The sequence below is a fragment of the Corvus kubaryi genome, unplaced genomic scaffold (genome assembly GCF_017639235.1).
Source record: "Corvus kubaryi isolate FWS band 111438036 unplaced genomic scaffold, C.kubaryi_AGA036_p1.0 37398, whole genome shotgun sequence".
In the NCBI taxonomy this organism is placed as follows: domain Eukaryota; kingdom Metazoa; phylum Chordata; class Aves; order Passeriformes; family Corvidae; genus Corvus; species Corvus kubaryi.
In genome coordinates this window covers 21,398,329-21,414,671 of record NW_024581137.1, presented here as the reverse complement: position 1 = coordinate 21,414,671, position 16,343 = coordinate 21,398,329, and the positions used below count along the sequence as shown (strand labels likewise).

General features: G+C 37.6%; 1 protein-coding gene across 1 annotated transcript in view; it reads right to left on the bottom strand.

Annotated features, from left to right (window-relative positions):
• ZNF385D (zinc finger protein 385D) overlaps positions 1 to 332 on the bottom strand; it is a 423,741-nt gene extending 423,409 nt beyond the window's left edge. The window contains exon 1 of the mRNA XM_042042823.1: positions 152 to 332. The gene's annotated coding sequence lies outside the window, so the exon portion shown is untranslated. The remainder of the gene's footprint in view (positions 1 to 151) is intronic.
• Between the last annotated feature and the right edge of the window lie 16,011 nt (positions 333 to 16,343).

The following is a 16,343-nucleotide window of genomic DNA, read 5'->3' as shown; positions in this document are numbered from 1 at the left end:
GCGTCAATCAGCGCGGGCGGGCAGCGCCCAGCCCGGGCAGCGCCGCCCCGCGACCCCCGCCGCGCTCTCCGGGGCGCCGGGAGCAACGCTGGGGACGGCGCCCGGCCCCCCCTGCCCGGCCGGGTCTGCGCCGCCAGCCCCCTGCTCGTACCGGAGGGAGGGAGAGCATCGGAGGCGGCGACGATGGGCTCCTGGGATCAGAAGAATTCCATGCTTGGGAAATGACAGCCCTCAGCACAAACCTCCTTCTGCCCGCCGGCAAGTCCTCCTACAGCACCTTCCCTGAAAAACATGTGTACGTTACCTCCTGCCATCAAAATCATTGGTTGTGCACACTCCTGACTCCATACCGATGAGTAACTCAACCTGAGATTCCCACTTCCCACAAGACCATGTGTGGTGAGACAACAGCCTGCCTCCTTCCCTCTCTCCCTCACCTCCGCGGAGCACCCTCTTCTTCCTCTCTACAGTCCCGGGGACTCGTCCGGCCATCGAGTTCCTCCTCTGGCTTTGGCGAGGGGCCGCCAAAATTTCTGTAGAAGGATTACTGCAGAGCAAGAAACATGACGTGCATAACTTTTGTTTGTAATCTTAGTAATAAATCCACTTGCATATCAAATTATCGTAGTCACTGCAGCAGCCTTGAAAAGTTATTCTATGGTTGAGTTATAATTTTTTGCACACATCTATCTATACGTCATCAGCACTTCCACAAAATGTATCCTTCTTTCTATCTGGACAGTGAAATGCAGAGAAAATGTATGCAAAATTTGCACTGATTGAAAGGGGAGAAGGGGGAGGAAGAAAAATAAGCCCTTCTTCATGTGCCACTATGTTCCATCTCTGTTTCCTTGACTTCAAGAAACTTGTGGAGAAAGATAATTAGGATTTGTCATCATAACTTTAAAACTTAATTATTTGGAAACTAACTCAGAACCAGGTTGCGCTTTTTAAATTAATTTTTTATTTTGAAAGACTCTTCAGCTTTGAAACTCAAACAGCCAAGGTGTAAAGGAGCCATAGCTGGCCCACGGCAGCACTGTTTTTTCCTCCAGTCAAAAATTATCCTCCTTCTTTTCCATGCCAATCTCCACCAACAGCCCCTGTTAAGCTCTCGTCCATCCCGAGCCCTGAATGCCCCCCCAACCCAGGCGTTCTGCCTCACCTGTGAATTCTGGCTCGTAGAAGTGAGCCAGGAGTGCCAGAAGTCTGCCGAAGCTGTTGGTGTTCGAACACGCTGCATCAGGGGTGTTTTTCATTAGCACTGAGAATGATTCATGTGAACAAGGATCACTGACCTTGACCTCACATGCACAGATGCACCCTGTGGTGATGAATGGAATAGAATAAACAGTTAGATACGACTGCTTATTCCCTTCTGCAGTGTGGTTCTTGCCCAACTCTATTGCTCTAGAATACAAATAATGACTCATTTGCTTACCCTCATAATATCATATTTAGAAACCTGCTATTCATCTCCACTTGAAGGGTCTTGAATAAGTGTACTCCCAAAATGGCTGATTTAAATCACGTATATTTTTATCACTTGACACTGTTTCTGTTGTTATTGATAAAGACTACACATGTGGGTGTGTGGTGTATCATGTCACTGCTGAGGAAGTTTTTTATAGTGAATGGTCTTTTGTTAAATCTACTTTTGTAAGAGTATTTACACAGGGGAGAAGGAAGAAAGAAAAACAAAAAATACATCTGGGGATATATCTCCTTTTGCTAAGAATAAGAAAATCCTACAGCAATTATTTGGAATGCAAATGAAAAGTAGAGTAAAAAAGTGTTTTGTAGAGAGCAATATTTTTAAATGATGTAAAATACGTTGCATATAAAACAAAGTATTAGTGAGGAGGAAAAGTCTGCAGTAGCTGCATGCAGATTTAATATTCCAGAATAGCCTTAATAAATGGGGGGGGCGGCCAAGGAAAAAGAAAAAGAAGACTTTTACCAATCTTACATACTTAATTTGTCATTGTGAAAAGAGGTAACTCTGCAGAAACTTCCACAGCTGAAAAAACATATTTGCAACCCCTCCTTGAAAGATTGATTTTTCTATTGTCAACATTAAATATTTTTCTTTTTCTTTTTTTTAAAGAGTAAAGGGACAGAAGTATTCTTAAATATTATTGTTCAGTGTACTACCTGTGATTTGACAGATTATCACACTTCATCATTTGCCAACAAAAGGTAGAATTGATAGTATGAGAAGCCTCTGTTGAAAAGTGCAGATATAATAAAATGATAATACTGAAGAGTTACTTCTGTGTTTCATACTTTCATTTCTTTAGCATGGCATCATAGGTTTCAAGCTAATTTTTGTTTAGTCTTGTTTATGTTTCCTGCTCATTTAGCATTGAAGATGTACAACTGTCTTCATGTATTAACTCAGGGCTGTTTTTTCCACTGGTAAATGAGTATTTGGGTGTCATATCGCTCTGTTTAGCATGTTCTTTGCACATAAGCACAAAACAGACTGGTGGTTTGAATACATATTCTAAATTTTGCTTTTGCTGAACAGACTTATTCAGACCTTCACAAATAGGAGCACTGCCATACTTGCTTTTTTGCTTAGGCATCTGTTGTTTTACCTAAGAACATTATGGAAGCATTTCCAGTAGTACCAGTTCTCAGCGCTGAAATTATTAAACTTGTTTCCCTCGGAAAGGGAAATACACAGTACATGCTGCCTTGTCAGACTCTCTGAGGATATGACCTCAAATTGGGAAGGCTTCAGCTCAGACCAAGGTACCAATTCACCTCTAATCCAGAAGCCTTGGATTGTTCTGTCCCTTCCCACCTTGCAGTCCAATACTTGGTGTCAACATCCTCATAATTTACCATTGGCATGAATTTTCTCTTAGTGTTATTTTTGTTCTGATGACATCTACTTCTCCTAACCTGGTCAAATAGAGAAAAGCTAATTGAATAGAAAAGCAGTTCACAAAATTACACGGATTCCTTGCAGACAACCACTTCACATTCCGTGTGGGAATCTGTGCCCTTCCAGAAGACGCCTCCAGGTTATGAAGCATTACAAGAGATTTTGTACAAACACACAAAAGCTGAATAACAAGCAGCAACTCTCTGCTTTTTGTTTTTGTTTTTTCTTTTTCTTTTTTATTTTTTTACCGCACTAACTTACCTGTCTGCAGCTGCCCTACTCTGCTCTGTGCAGGTGCAAAGCTGCAATAAAGCAGCTGAACTGGCACTCATCCCCCGGCTTGCTCTTTCACAGCAACCTCAGCTGTTTTCATGCATTGTTTTGGGTCAGCCAGTGTAGGTTCCTCTTGTGATTCCTGGTGCTGGAGGAATTGGAAAAAGAGCAGGGTGTCTTTGGTTGGACCTACAACACAAGGCAAGGAGCAGGAGTTAGGCTGTGGTGGCTCTCACCTTGATAATAGCAGTGTTATTTTATAATACCTACCACAATTTTATAATCTTCTGTATAATCTATCTGAGTCTTATTTCTTTCACGTGCCAGGGGCAGCTATGCAAACACAAGTCTAGCAAGGATACTGTGCCTGCACAGAGGGCAGCAGGGATTCAAAACCATAAGACTACTGCTGGCCAGGGCTGTTTGAGGCAGACTTCAAGGCTAATCTTAAACAAGTTGTGTTCTTGGCTTCTTCTGCTCATAATTATTTCACAAACCTGGGGGTAGGTTTAAAGGGCTAGATCGAGTCATAAAAAAGAATGTGCGATGATGACAGATCTCAGTACCAGAAGTCTGACAAAGACAGCCACTAAAATCTTACATTGAATGAAGCAGAAAGAGTGACTTTTCCTCATAGCTACAAAGTTTAATTTTTAGGTTACATATGCAAAAATTAAAGTACACTTGAAGTCTCAGAATCTTTCTTTTAAGTTTAATATTGTTTCTCCTACTAGAAACTAGGGGAAAAAATAGAAAACTCTGAAACTATGTCACACTGCAAAGCAACATTTTTGCTCCCTATGCCCTTGCCTGAGCTTCTTTCTGCGCACCTCTGTTCCTTCAGCTATTACTTGTAACACAGAAAAGTTGTTTTCCAGCAAGTAGAAATGAAGGGATACATTTCCAATGGGTAGTACAGAAGATACAAGTCATAAACTGCACCTACGCTTTTCATGCTGCATAGACTTTGATCCAGTTGACCGCAAAAAGCAATCAAGGGTCTGCCCAAAGAATTGGAGATGTTGGAAAGATGCACCAGGTGGATAAATATGGAAATTTAGAAAGCCCATAGGATACAGCCTTGACCTTAGAGCATTTAAGCTACTATTCTAGAAACTCAAATTTTAAATGATCCTATTACATATTGACCATCCTGCCAAAAGTCTGTTTTTGTCAAACTTTTACTCAAATCTGATCAGAGGGAGTTACTTGAATCACAGTCCTGTCTCTGAAATGTTGTTGCGGGACAGACTTGTCTGCATGTTTTTGTCTTTTCATCCAATATACAGAAAAACTACAAGGTTTGTATCTCAAATTCATTTATCCCAGTATTAATGCAAAAGATATTTCAATATTTCACTATGTAACTTAAAGCAGGTTGGGGAAACTGCATATACAAATACATCACTAATACAATGAGCAAACATTTAGAGAGCTAAAAGTATGTATTTCCAAGTACCACAACTTAGTAGCTCACAAATAAACAGGGAGGTTTCTGAATGAAATAATAATTGTAAAAGTATAAAGTATAAAATACAAAGAAAAACTTAATATTTACCCCTCTTTCAGGTCAGCCATGTCTCAGTGGCTGAAGAATAAAGCTTATGTAAAAGAAATTTCTGTTTTCAAAGTTATGGAATTATTGCAGGGGTGCCTCTTGGTCCCTCATGTTAGCTAATTTCATGTTAGAAATGCTACTAAAGAGCTGGAGCAAAAGATAGATAAAATTTAGGATGTGCAAGAGGCAGGATCCCAAGAGGATCAAAGCTATGGAATTATTGCAGAGGTGCCTCTTGGCCCCTCACGTTAGCTAATGAAACAGAAATGCTACTAAAGAGCTGGAGCAAAAGACAGATAAAATTTAGGATCTGCAAGAGGCAGGATCCCAAGAGGACACACTGCTCTCAGGTATTTGCTAGGGCTTCTCCTCTGGATACCCTAAGGAATATGATTTTAAATAAATATAAAGCAAAGTTATGCCCAGGGATCTTTGAGAGAAGAATTAGAAGGTCAGTCATAAAAGGCTAAATTCAGCTTTTAATTACCAGAGAATTTAAGAAAGAAATAGCTGTGCTAAGAAAGTGTAAAGAGATCTTCTTTTCTACTTCTTTCCAAAATTAACCTGAATTCAGTTTATATCACTGAATATCACGATAGAATCTGAACTAAGAATTTAGTCCTTACAGTTGTGAGCAGAACTATACATCTCATATCCTAACTAGAATAAAACCTTTATCCTGCAGTGGGAACCTGCCCTAAAAAAAAAAAAAAAAAAAAAAAAGAAAAGGCAAGCTCTTTTTCACCTGTCTCCTTCTTAAAAGTCCAGTGAGTCAGACACAGCCTTAGTTTCTATTTGCAGCTCTGTAGGAAACTGCAGAAAACCTAATGCCAGGGGCTGCAAGAGGAACATGCTGAATGAAGCATTACCTCTCCTGGCTGTGCATCTCCCTGCCAACAGCCACAATATCTGTAGCGTCCCTCCGGCATATGGCAGGCTGCAGGAGCTTGCAGGAAACCTCATATAGGTTTTATAGTACTAGCAGCTGTGAATAGTTGGTTTGTTCTTTGTTTCTATGAGCATAATTCAGGGTTTCATTCTCTATTCCATGGGAGCTATGCTTGAACACGATGTCTGGGATCGAGCTGTAACTGCAGTAGCCGAAAGTGCATCAGACACAGCCTATACTACACACTGAGTAGCATGTTAATGTAACCAAACTCATACAGTTATGGAGCTCTAATCACCCATTAAATTCACCACAACTGCATTATATGGCTTTTCCCTGGCTTTTCGTCAAAAAGAGTTGTTTTGGGTAAAGAGAACAGACTAAGACAGATCTGCAGCTCTTAAAGACGTGTCTCAAATTTATATAACTCGGTCTGTATTTCCCTCTCTACTTCAATAACCACCAAATTCTTGAAAGAACAGCTACATTAATACTTAAAGTGTAAATAGATATCTAACAACTGCTTTAACAAAACATTCTGTGCACTGCTTCTATGCAACATCTAAGAAGAATATTGAATGAAAATAAGGAAATTCCTTTGGAATTAGGTGTACAGGAGATTCCTGATCATTAGCACTGGTTCTTTTTCCTTTGGTTGGCTCCCTGCTTGTCAGCATATAATTTTTTAAATTTGTAGTTGCCTTCATCATTCCTCAAGTTTCTTTGGTGCTTTCATTAGTCCCTAATGGAACCATTTCTGTTCAGAAGCTATTGTCTATTCCTTTTAATTTTGGACTCATACAGTATCCAGGGATCTTTTAGAGCTGAGGGGATGGACACAGCTCTGTCACATTCAGTAGCAGAATTCCAGGACATTGTCAGTGATGGCCTGACCATCCAACAGAACATGTTGACAAATTCCTAGGTTATTGCAATATTACTTCATGACACGTGTCTTACTGCTTCCTTCTTCTTTGATGTGCTATAGAGAGAACTATCACACTACAATACAATATTTAACCTCCTTGAAACCTATTTGCCCTGACTAATAGAATTTTTGCAACTTTGCTCTTTTGGCCTGCAGAAGAAAAGGTTCAGAGGTGGAAGCATTACTTCAGCCTCTCAGGAGACTGACCAATGTGTCCCCTTTCTCTATGAAAGCTTTTTTTCTTCATATGCATACCAGAAAAGCAATCTCATCTTGGAGTCAGAAGCAGATACTGCTAATGTTCATGATTATGATGCATGTCAGGTCATGTGCTGTCTCGTTGATTGGCACATCTCAAGGCTGACAGAGACCAGAACTGTGTGAAATGCAAGATGAGGGTTGTTGCCAGCACTTCTTCCCTGCTGCCTCTGCAGCAATGGGGGCTTTACCACCAGGCACAGTTCTGATGGATACATTTTGGCCTTACTTATTTGATCTTTCAGTCTTGGTCAAAATCAACATTTCCACAGTACTGCACAAATACAGAAAAGGAAAACAGCATGTATATCCTGTGTAGGAAATGGGGACAAGAGACAAGAAGCAGCTTCTCAGTGCAAAGCTGAGCTGTGTAAGACACTGCTCCCAGGAGCCAGTGCCCTGTTGATGACCGCAGGAAAGCAACATTCCTCCCCAGGGCTGCTTTAGCCTGTCACAACCAGACTCTGCCTTTCCTACAGACTAGAGATAAAAATATAATTTAATATTTGACACCTTTTGAGTTCTCAACCCATTTTTTTCGAATTCAGATTTAATAGCCACAGGACTAAGGGGTATGGAAATACATGACGAGTCAGATACACACCATGGAACTATGTGACTTTTAAAAACCAAAAAACCACAAATAGAGTTGTCAATTAAGATGGATGTCTTCCTATTTATTTCTGTTTAACTACAGCAAAACTAAGAAATGCTATGCACATAACTGTTTCAAATCTGCCTCTCCTATTTTTATCTCATAATTTTCAACAGGAAAACATTGTATCTTTCAGGATTTCATAATCCTATATCTCTCAGAGGCATTCCCTATATAGATACAGAGTTATATTCATCATGTGTAACTTACTTGGTTCTTAAATAGCTGGTAGTTCGTCTCCAATTTAGTTATTCTTCTGCTTACATTAATAAACCAAACAAGGATTCCTATAAGTAATCAGAGAGTTTAAACTTGTTAAGACAGTTGTTCTTAACAAGTTTTTTAATCCCATAGGATACCTGTGATATATGTTAGGTATAATGGCAGAAAAGGACATTCTAGGTCAGTCCAGACCTCAAAATACAGGAATAAAAAGCTAGCTCTGCCAAAACCAAATACATAAAGCTTATAAACCAGGCTTTTTTTTCTGAATACAAGGCTATGCATTTGTTTTCAGAAATCAAACTCAATAAACATTTCAGCACTGCTGCACACACACAAAAGTAAATAAATATTGATATTTCAAGTCTACATAGCTAGAGTCCCTCTTCACTTATTGAATAATTCTGCACAGCAGTGCTCTAAGAGACCTGAGACCAAAAGTCTGAATATTAAAAGCTGCAGCAGTTCAACAGAACAATGCAACATCCTCTTAGACTTAGGTGCATCCTGCACTACAATAATTTCTTTCACTTCTACTTAAACAGCAATATTAAGTACTCATTCACAGAGAAGGAAACAATTTCTAAAACATATCATGCTTTGATCTGCATTTACATAATTTGCAATAGGAAAAAAAAAGAAGATATGCGAAATGCTGCACCTGATAAAGTCAAATGACTGCAAAGATTTGGGAATATTTTTAAAATATTTTGAACAATATAATACTGAAGTACACTCAACATTAGATGAATAATGGTAAAGGGCCTAGCAAGAATGTGATAAATCCAAGGCACATGAAATATTAGCTAATGTTCCCATCCCCTGGATTGGGCTAATATCTTCTATATCATAATATCAAACAGAGAGAAACTCAGTTTTGACCAAAGCTCAACTTAACTTATTTAATTTCTATTCCTGAATCTGTCAACAGGAAACTTGCCTCAGTAAAGACAAAGGATGCACAGGACATATGAAACACAAAGCACAATTACCTAAAATTAGGGAATGCAATGTCTAAATTATAAGCATTTTGCTAGCAAAAGAGTCAGCTATGTCGTGCTATGGGTCTGTGGGCAGACCTGCCTTCAAGGTGGATCAAAGTGAACTCTACTGAGAATTAGAAACCTGGCAGTTCACAAAGCTATTTAGAGACACTTAAATGCAAAATAGATAAATACTGCAGGGAGCAGAAGGAAAAATTGCCATAGGTCTTCCTAATGGAGTGAGGCTGACTTTTTTTCCGATGACATGAATATGACAATTATTTGTCATGTAAGAATTTATATATCTTGTAATAATTGTAATCTATAATCAGCTGAAATTCTGAAAACATGGCCCATCCTCGGAAAGGTCTTTAGGGTCAATGGCTAATATCCATTCCTAAAACAGATGTGGTTTTAATTCTTAAATGGCAGAAAAGGGTTTTAAACCAGAGTTCACCACTGTCTACATAAGTATTTTATCCATTATAAGGGCTATGGACTACAAGGGAAATTTCCTTTTTTAGCATTATTTTAATTTGCAACTAAATTTAAAATAGTGGTCCAAGCTGTATTTCGAAGGCAGCCACCTCTTTATTACTCATTAGACGTGCTCCCAAGAGAGTGTTTTTCACAGGGGGTTTTAAACATACATACTAACTGCATCTGGATTCTGAATGAGCTTAGATACAAACCAGGTGCCAAGTTGGGTGCCTGCACTCTAAGTCCCTCATTTTGCCTGGCTTCCAGTGAAAACTCAGAAAGAACTTCAGGATTTTCAGGTCAACCCTGTAAGCGCTTGTTCTTGCAAGCAAGGGATTTGTGGGAACAGTCCCGTAACTTTTCATGTTCCAAGTTTCAAGTAACAGAAAAATGTAATAGACCATTCTGTGGTTTCGAGATCATTATGAATAAGGGCGGAGTGCCAGCAGTTTTTAAATAATTTCCTTCACTATTAGACATAACAGTGTGGTGGAAGCTTGAACTAAAACTTGCTTCCTTGATTAAGTATTATCCCCTTGCTATTCTGAACTAGAGCCTATAAGGAAAGCCCTGGAGTACATGCTTAAGCATGCATATAGTCCCTTTAGCTTCAGTGAGCATAATGAGAAAACCAAATGAGAGTTTAGGCTTAAGTTATTATTTTAACATTGTTCAGAAGGACTGAACTATTAAATGTTTCTTTGGAGAGATATATTGAAGGCATTGTTCTCAATCATGATTTTTTTCAGCAGAGGCAAATTCTGTCAGATTAATGGCAAATTGGGGGTTTTCACAAATATGGGAATTGTTGAAATGACATAAATTTATAGGAAGCTGTTGAGGATCTGAGAAAGTTGAAAGGAAAAAATCCTTATGTGTTGATGTATAAACAACATCACATTTAAGTTTTTACTATTAAAAATTCTCTTTCTTATCTGGGAACATTTGAAAAAGTAAGAACATGGATAAAAATGCTTGTAGCCTTAATATTTTGATAGATTCAATAACTGATACCTAGTAAATATTATTTAAAGTGTGGCTTCTTTTTTCACCCTAGGGAAGAAAAGACAGTATTCATTTGCATAGTCTTACGGTATCACGTGATTAATCCTTTACACCATTTCAGAAACACAAGTATAGCAAAACCTCTTCATCTAATTAATTAGAAATGTCATATATACCTGCCAAGGTTAATGAAATGTATACTAGTGACATAATAGAAGAGAAAGCATTAAATTGTTAGGTTTTGATAGGCAATATACTACTGGCTTGTAACTTGTGAAATTATTGTACAGAATTTCATTCAGAAGTCAAACATTTGACCACATGGTAGCAATACAGCTCTCAAAATTATAAGATTAAATGCATCCTTTTAAACGCTTTGGTTTTTCACTTATAGAAAAGACCATACCAGATCAAATTGAAAATTCACATTTTTGTTCTTAGTCATTAAGAAATAGCAAAAGACTCACTTGCTGTCTGTTTTCAGATTTAGCTTCTGATCTAAGAAAATTTTGGGTTTTCTCCTCAAAAAATCAAGTTGATCATTTGCACTGCACATATTGTATTTAACTGCTAAGTAGTTCTTTCTATGTTATACAGCTAGGTGTGGAAAAAAACTCCGTTTTGTATTATATAACTCCAGACTGCTCTCCAATCAAAACATGTCTTTTGTGCATCTAAGTGGCAAACCTACGGGTATATGTTGCAGCCACACATATAATGGATCATTATTTCGGCTTAAAGACAATTTTCTTTAAACTGTCAATACTGAAAAAGCAGCTGTTTCGTAGTAGGGAAAAAATATATCTTAGAAATTATTTTAAACAAAATGGTTACCATATTTAGAAAGGATTCTTCTCCCCTCACCACCTCACTTGAGCTTGGGAATCTTAGGCTGTTTGTGCCAACTTTGCCTCAGTGACTCATTCTAATTAGGCTTTTGGATTTGGTGTTTCTGTTGTTCTTTATGTTCCATGCTTCTGTGCCATTTTGAGAGCACAGATTGTATTTTTCTTAATAAAATGGGATGTATAGAGTCCTTCAATCATATAGAATTACTCAGCGTCCCTCTGGTCTTGTACAAAAACCTAAAAGGAACTGTTTAAAAAGTGGGGGTGGATCAAGAAAGCAATTAAATTGGGTTAATTGACATGATTCTGGACTCAGAAGTGTTCACTTGGCTCTGAGTCCTGCAATTAATGAAGTATTTGTTTGCACAATCCATCTGTGTGTAAGTGCTTGAGAAAAAAAAAAAGAGAGAAAGTATAAACACAGCTTTTAATAGATCCATTAACAAATAGATAAGTTGACATTTATCTTTGATATGTCAACTACAGATGAATATCATTACTACATTTACACGTGTCCCCATAAATTTCCCTTGACCACATAAGGCTTTTTTTAATGCACTTCTTGTCTTAGACACAACCTGTCAGTGACAGTACAATCTCCAGCTGTAGAAATAGGAAATCCTCAAACAGGAGAGAAGCTGTGAGAAAATTTTCTTACAGCAAAAAAGAAAGAATTTTCCCTCATCATCTCATGTCTGTTGATAGGATGCCCTAATGTCAATTGCAAAAATTTTTATCCTTGGATATCCCTATGGAATAAATTCCCTTCTTGGCGGAACGAGTGCTTCATCTTCTCAGTTGTGTGGTTGTGCATATACTCTGGTTGTGCATTCTGCCACATCTGTGAACAATGAAAACCCATATAAAGTGGTGTCCTTGCAAAATATACATTCATGTGGAATATACAAAAGGCACCCAGAAGTGCACATTTTCTTCATTGTCACAGTACCTCACAACGGCAGACTTTTACCAGGCCTTTTAGTTCCCAAAGTCTTTTTCTTGCATGCCACATCACTTGGGATTCCTTTAGTAGCACCCCTGGAGAGCTGGTGAAAGAATCTAGATAAAATTAGCAGTTTATAAATTCCCCTCATTTTCAGAAACCCTTTTATTCCATTGAGGGACAGACTTTCATTGCACAGGGGAACTGAGGCTACTTTCACATGGTGCTTCTCACGTAAATCTTTGGTTGCAAAGCTGACTTTAGCCTTCCTGCAAAAAAGTCACCTTTTGCAAAAAGGCATCTTTTGCCTTTAGGTGATCAGTCCAAACATACATTTCAATATTAGCCATTCTTCCTGGTACTATGCCCCAGAGCTAGGGATTTTGTCATTCTTTTGGTTCATGATGTGTGTCAACGAAATCTTTAAAGCTCCTGCACAGTAATGTTATTCAGTGCAGTACCTCTATCCTTTTCCTTATTCTAGCCTTTACCTTACCTTGTACAGTTTTCTACAGCTTTAATGCACTGCTCTGTGATCCAGACTAGAGCTCTGTATGCCTTTTGCCTAGTAATTGGGGCTTCCTTTTGCATTAGAATACTCTTTACTTTCCACAGCCTAAGCCTAGGAGTCACTTCCATGACTTCACAAATACCAGGCTTAATATTGAGTCACCAAGGAGTGTGTTTTGTCCAAGATTCCAGGGGAATGTATGCTCCTTATCAGGCATCCAAGAAACACTCACCTGTAAGTTGTGGGATTTCCATCCAAAATATGCAGTGGGTACCATGTCAAAAACATTTGTGTGTCTGAGCAGCAAGTACAGACACATCCATCTGAACACTCTCAGCATTTTTGGAATATTCCTAAAACAGGTAACCAGACTTGACTTAAATAGGGCTATACATTAATCTTTCTGTTTACAAGGATGTTTCAATGAGCCTCAACTCACCCAACTTCACTCTTTGCAAATTTCTTCAAGCCAAAGCATGTTTTTCAGCAAAGAGAAACCTCCTCTAGAATGCACTGGCAGGGAAAGAATCTTTTTATGTACAGATTTAAAGGAATCCCTCTGACTTGAAGGGTTTATAGGTTTACACGAGGCCTGTATGACATGAATGTGTTTTAAATTACACTGCACAGTGCAGTTAGCAGTGGTGATGTCCTGCAAAGGTCATTTTGCTGTAGGATATGGAAGACATGTATTGGATATGGCTTTGTTCAAGAAGAAACAAGATTTTATATAGGTTTTGTAGCTTCCTACTTCTTACATATATTCTGAGTAGGTAGATGAGCTAGGGCTGAGCTGGTGTCACATCCACTAGCCAGGAGAAATAAGGAATTTGAGACCCAGCCTGGCAACTTATGAGGCTGGATCAAGGCTCAAAGTGGTGCAGCAGTGCTGTGCAAACTTCACAAAGGCACCTTTGTGATTTTCTTTTGTGCCAGTGTGCTGGTAAAATGCCTCACTGTGCATCTTTATCTGTTCAAACCCACATTGATTCAAGGAGATCTGCATCAGGCTCCAGTGCTCAGGGTTAACATGTCCTTATGGAAAATAGAGATAATTTCATCCGTTCTCCCACTGCTTGTAAAATAAAACTGGAAGAGGTCATACACATGCAGTACAAAACATAGGACCAGAGAAAAAAGGGTTGAGTAGAGAGAGAAAAATGAAAATTACACTTGCTAATGGAGAACAATCTGCAAGCACTGACTATTTAATCAAAATAAATAAACTAATCAAACTAAATAAATGTAAAAAGCAATTTCAAAAAAAGGTTTCTGTGAAAATCCAATCACACAATCTAGTCTATCTTTTCCCAGTGGGTCTTCATTTGCAAGTTAGATGTTTACTGTTAGCTTGGTTGGCTTTTTTCCCCATAATTATCATATTGGACTACATATTCTCCTCTTCACATACAATGTCAAAGTACACCACTTAAGTACTTGATAATGTATGCTATTTATCTTCAAAAACCATGACAATGACAATCATTGCCCTTAAAGTAAAGCAGAAATACTAAAAGGATATTTATTTCGATTTAAAAAAATGCTCCACTTGCAGCTACAGAAATGAGTATAGAATTATCATTATGCAAAAATATGCTGTTGGATGTCACAGATTTTGTGTGTATTTTCACACACACACGTGCACAGAAGAATAACAATTAGAAATGTAGACATTTCTCTTACATTACAACATTTTAGTACTTTTCCATTTTGCATTCCAAAAAAATAAGCATAGTTTGTAAGAATCTCAGTGAGACATTCTCCTAGGATTTTAAAATGAAGTGTGGTCCACACTCTGCACCCTTTAGGCTACATTTTCCTTTAAAAAGAGGTTCTATTACATCAAAGTTTTCACCTCTAAAAAAAACTAATATGCTCATGTAAATTACACATTATTACTAGATGGCCTTTAACTTCTAGCATTTTTATTTCAATATTTGAGACAGCAAACAAGGCATTTAGCTTTGTTAACAGCAATTTTGACTACAGATTACCCATCTACATTAGCTGAACTATTTCAAAGCAAAGTCAAAAAGCATCAAGCCAGTGTTCTTTTTTTAGTTTTTTTTAAATTTAAAAAATCCTGTATTTGCTCTGATAGAGAAAAAATAGGCCAGATTTATTTCTAGTATTTTTTTCACTGAGACCAATGGAAATTGCATCACAGCTGAAATGAGCTCAGATTGATTGAATCTATAACACAGCATCACATCCATGCACACCTTAATGTGTACACTGAAAGCTGATTGTTCCACTTCTGTGCCATATTACAAATCTGACCCTGATGCAGTCATAAGAAAAAAACCCAAACAAACAACACTGGAATACATGACCTAATTTAAAGCAGATATCTCATTGATTTCAGCCTCATGGCCCAAGGGCAGAAGGTTCAGCACTGCTGCCAGTGAAGTCAGTGGCAAAAGTCCTACTGGGTGCAGTGTGAGTTGGTTGGTTATTGTGACAGGCTTGCATCAGAAGGACATTGAGTGAAATACCAGTCCTATCAGTGTCAATGGGATTTTTGCCATTTGCCAAGGAGGAGGACCAAGATTGCATTTGTTACATTGGCAAAACTAGAGCCAAATAATTATTGTCTCCCTTCCTTCTTGGATGGATTTTGCTGGCACTGATTGCTAGCAAGATTTTTCAGAATTCTTTTCTTAAAAATTTTCCTATCTACAAGAGTTACAAGTAACTTTTACTTAATTTTTGTGTATTTATTTTCCCCTCTAAATCTTTTCTGGCCTCTTTTATAGCACAACTTCTTTTCTCAACCTCTTTGACTCCAAGCAGTGTGATTTTGGAGTCACACAGATAGCACAGATAGATTCATAGTTCAGAGGATTTAAGAAATGGAATGACATTGGGGAAAACTACATATTTCATTATTCAGAGGATAAAATCAAATTAGGAAAATATTTTAAAATGTCCAGAAATTTAATAATGCTTTTGATTAGTTTAGGAGGTAGTTATTAGCTACTGTTATAAGCAATATTTATAATTTTCAGCTCCCCTGTAGGTCTTTTCTGTCCATAGATCTCAGTAGCTTATTATTTCCTTAATATCTTGTTCATTTCTACACCAGTGATAAAAGGATTTTATAAGGATCCCTCAATAGGTTTTAGAGAAGAATTAAGATGCAGTTGTAATATTGAGGCCAATCTCTGCTTTTCCAAAACTTACCATGACTTTCCTATCAAAATCCATGGTATTATGAAATGGCTTGGCATACACTAACACAAGTAAACATATTCAGTAATGAGGCAAGAGACCAAAATATTATATAGTCATGAGATAATGATAAAAGCTTAATATCTAATGATTCATTATTAATTCTATAGCATGTTTATAATCTCCTTTGTTAAGAATCTGAGGAGAAAAACAGATTTTTGTTTTAAAAAAGATAAATTACTTAAGGATTTAGTGTTCCTGAAACTTCTTTAGTGTTGCTAAAATGACAGGTATGCTGTAAATTTCCCTCCACTCATTAAAAAGTATCCTTTGATCAATGAGTTGGGTTTGTCTGCTTATGGCATTTTAACATATTACTCCATTTAATACAGCATTCTTTTAAAGAGCAAAATGCCAGTAGGGGCCATTTCCTTCTATCTTTCTTCTTTCATGTTGACATCCTTAGGAAGAATGGAAATTAAAAATCAGAAGTCTTACAAGGATTTTAAAACCTTTTCTTAAATGTTGAAATTCACACATTTTCTTAAATGCTGAAATTTCTGGTTATCTGAAGGCCAAAAACAAAATCAGAAAGATGCCATGATACCCTCTCAATTCTGGCTATGCTGAGATTCTAGTTTCCTGACATAAATAGATTTTTTTAATTGTAATTGCAATCTAAAAAATTTTAAATAACATGAAAAGAGTATTTGTACTGTAAGGATG